This window comes from Triticum urartu, chromosome 4A (assembly GCF_056163025.1).
Source record: "Triticum urartu cultivar PI428250 chromosome 4A, HENAU_Tu73, whole genome shotgun sequence".
Taxonomy (NCBI): domain Eukaryota; kingdom Viridiplantae; phylum Streptophyta; class Magnoliopsida; order Poales; family Poaceae; genus Triticum; species Triticum urartu.
In genome coordinates this window covers 267,269,958-267,273,343 of record NC_141876.1, presented here as the reverse complement: position 1 = coordinate 267,273,343, position 3,386 = coordinate 267,269,958, and positions in this window count along the sequence as shown.

Below are 3,386 nucleotides of genomic sequence, written 5' to 3'. Positions count from 1 at the left end.
CCGTCCGCTTCCCGTTCGACAACGAGCACCGCACTTACAACTTGATGAGTTGCCGCAATGTACAACAGCATTGGTTCGCCGATATTTGGCACGGCCAGGATTGGGTTGGTTGCCAAGATGGCCCTTATTTCTTCCAATCCGGCTGTGGCCGCGTCCATGCACTCGAAGTGTTCGGTGCGCCGAAGGAGGCGATAAAGGGGTAAAGCCTTTTCTCCTAAGCGTGAGATAAAGCATCTTAGAGCCGCCATGCATCCAGTTAACTTCTGGATTTGTTTGAGGTCTGTTGGGGTAGCCAACTGTGACAAAGCTCGGATTTTGGCCGGATTAGCTTCAATACCTCTACTGGAGACAATGAAACCTAGGAGCTTTCCGGCTAGTATGCCGAAAACGCATTTTTCCGGATTGAGCTTGATGTCGTATGTTCGGAGGTTGTCGAATGTGAGCCTCAAGTCGTCTATCAAAGAGTCGACGTGTTTGGTTTTAACGACCACATCGTCTACGTATGCCTCTACTGTTTTGCCGATTTGTTTCTCCAGACATGTCTGAATCATGCGCTGATATGTTGCGTCGGCGTTTTTGAGCCCAAAAGGCATTGTGTTAAAACAGAAGCGACCGTATGGTGTGATGAATGCCGTTGCAGTTTGGTCGGACTCTGCCATCTTGATTTGGTGGTAACTGGAGTATGCGTCGAGGAAACACAATGACTCGTGTCCTGCGGTAGCATCAATGATTTGATCGATGCGTGGGAGGGGGAAGGGATCCTTTGGGCAAGCTTTATTGAGGTCATTGAAATCGACACAAAGGCACCAGGATTTGTCCTTCTTTGGTACCATCACCAGGTTTGCTAGCCAGTCCGAGTGTTTTATTTCTCTGATGAATCCGGCCTCCAATAACTTGGCTAGTTCCTCTCCCATGGCCTGTCTCTTAGGTTCGTAGAAATGCCGAAGAGCTTGCTTGACCGGCTTGAATCCCTTTAGGATATTGAGGCTATGCTCAGCCAGCCTGCGTGGGATTCCTGGCATGTCTGTGGGATGCCAGGCGAATATGTCCCAGTTCTCGCGCAGGAACTCTCGTAGTGCGGCGTCCACAGCGGGGTTTAACTGTGCCCCGATGGAGGCTGTTTTTGTAGGGTCCATTGGGTGGATTTGGAATTTTACTATTTCATCCGCTGGTTTAAAAGAGGTGGACTTGGATCTCTTGTCGAGTATCACATCGTCCCTGTCCACTGTGGAGTGTAGCATGGTTAATTCCTCGGCCGAGAGGGCTTCGGATAATGCCTCGAGGGCCAGTGCGGCTGTTTTGTTTTCGGCGCGGAGTGCCGTGTCCGGATCGCTGGTGAGAGTGATGATTCCGTTGGGCCCGGGCATTTTGAGCTTCATGTACCCGTAATGGGGTACGGCTTGGAAGATTGTGAACACCTCCCGTCCTAAAAGGGCGCGATAACCACTACTGAACGGGGCCACTTGGAATGTCATTTCTTCGGACCTGTAATTATCTGGCGTGCCGAATACCACATCTAGTGTGATTTTCACAGCACAGCATGCTTCCCGACTGGGGATGATTCCTCTAAAGGTTGTGCTACTTTGCTCAATGCGGTTCCAGTCTATTTCCATCTTTTGAAGAGTTTCCTCATAGATGAGGTTTAATCCGCTGCCGCCGTCCATGAGTACTTTGGTGAGTCGAAAGCCGTCCACAATTGGGCTGAGGACTAGTGCGGCTGGTGCTCGGGCTGTTCGGAATTTAGGTTATCACTGGCGTTGAAGGTAATAGCCGTGTCACTCCATGGATTTATTGCTGCTATGTGGCAGATTTTGGCCATGCTGCGAAATGTTCGCTTGCGCCTATTATTTGACGCGAAGGTCTCAAAGACTGTTAACACCGTATTGTTATCCACGGGATGGTGCTCTGTGGTATTTGGGATAAGAAGATCCTCACCACTTTTGGCCACCTGCCGGAGTATCCAACATGCTCTAAGGCTGTGCGTCGGTATTGTATCCGTCGTACTATGAATTTTGCAGGGTCCGTTGAGCCATCCCGCCAGTACGGTTCCATGCCCTATAGAGGGTTTTTGCTTTTTGGTAGTTAACCCGGGTGTATTGTGATAATGCACCCTTTTATTTCGGACTGGGTTTGTATTCAGGGGCGAATTATCCCAAAAGTTTGTTTCGGTTTTGAAGGCACTTTCCATCGCACAGTACTTTCGTACTATGGACGCCAAGTCAGCGATGCGTGTTATCTCACGGCGATTTATTCCGTTAAGGATTCCCTTGTCCGTGCAATTATTGCAGAAAAATAGGATTGCGTCTTCCTCACGACAGTCCTTAACCTTGCTCATCGCAAGGAGGAATCTGGCCCAATAGTGATGTACTGTTTCCTGGGGCTCTTGCCCGATGTGGGAAAGATCGCTTATGATTGGGTGGGTGGGTGGAATTGAATCCAAACCCTTACCTGATCTGGGATCCAGGGGCCGAGGAGTTTCCAATTTTGGAAGTTCCGGTTCCGGGGTGTTACCCGATAATCCTGGCCCGCTGCCTGACTCTAAGTTTAGGGATTGGATGTTGTCCTCCCACGAACGGGCATCAGGCTTGGAGCGCTTGGGAATCCGGACATAGTTGGTCCTCAAGATAGAGGAAAGGTCGCCGCATTGTTCCTCCACCACTGCGATATGATGGGTGACCGGTGGAGAGTTAATCTCCCTTTGATCGGGTTTAAGCCCAATCCGATCATAGTCCGTAGCGACTCCCAAGGCGGCGATGCGATCTAAGAGCTCGTTTAAGGAGGCGAGCTCCATTGGATCCATCTGTTCGGCGAGTGCCGATTTGACGTGGAGGCTGTTTTCGATGACCTGAGAAGTCATTGTCGGCACGGCAGCCGAACAGGCGGTCATGATGAAACCGCCTAGCCGGAGAGTTTAGCCGACAGCCAAAGCTCCCCCAACAGTAGTACCGTCTTTAAAGACGAGACGAGACATACTTCCTTCTGGCGACGGCACAGAGGAACTCTCAATGAAAGCACCAATGTCGGTGTAAAAACCGGCGGATCTCGGGTAGGGGGTCCCGAACTGTGCGTCTAAGGCGGATGGTAACAGGAGGCAGGGGACACGATGTTTTACCCAGGTTCGGGCCCTCTTGATGGAGGTAAAACCCTATGTCCTGCTTGATTTATTCTTGATGATATGGGTATTACAAGAGTTGATCTACCATGAGATCGGAGAGGTTAAACCCTAGAAGCTAGCCTATGGTATGATTATATGTTGTTCTACGGACTAAAATCCTCCGGTTTATATTGACGCCGGAGGGGGCTAGGGTTACACAAGGTCAGTTACAAAGGAGGAGATATACATATCCGTATTGCCTAAGCTTTCCTTCCACGCCAAGTAGAGTCCC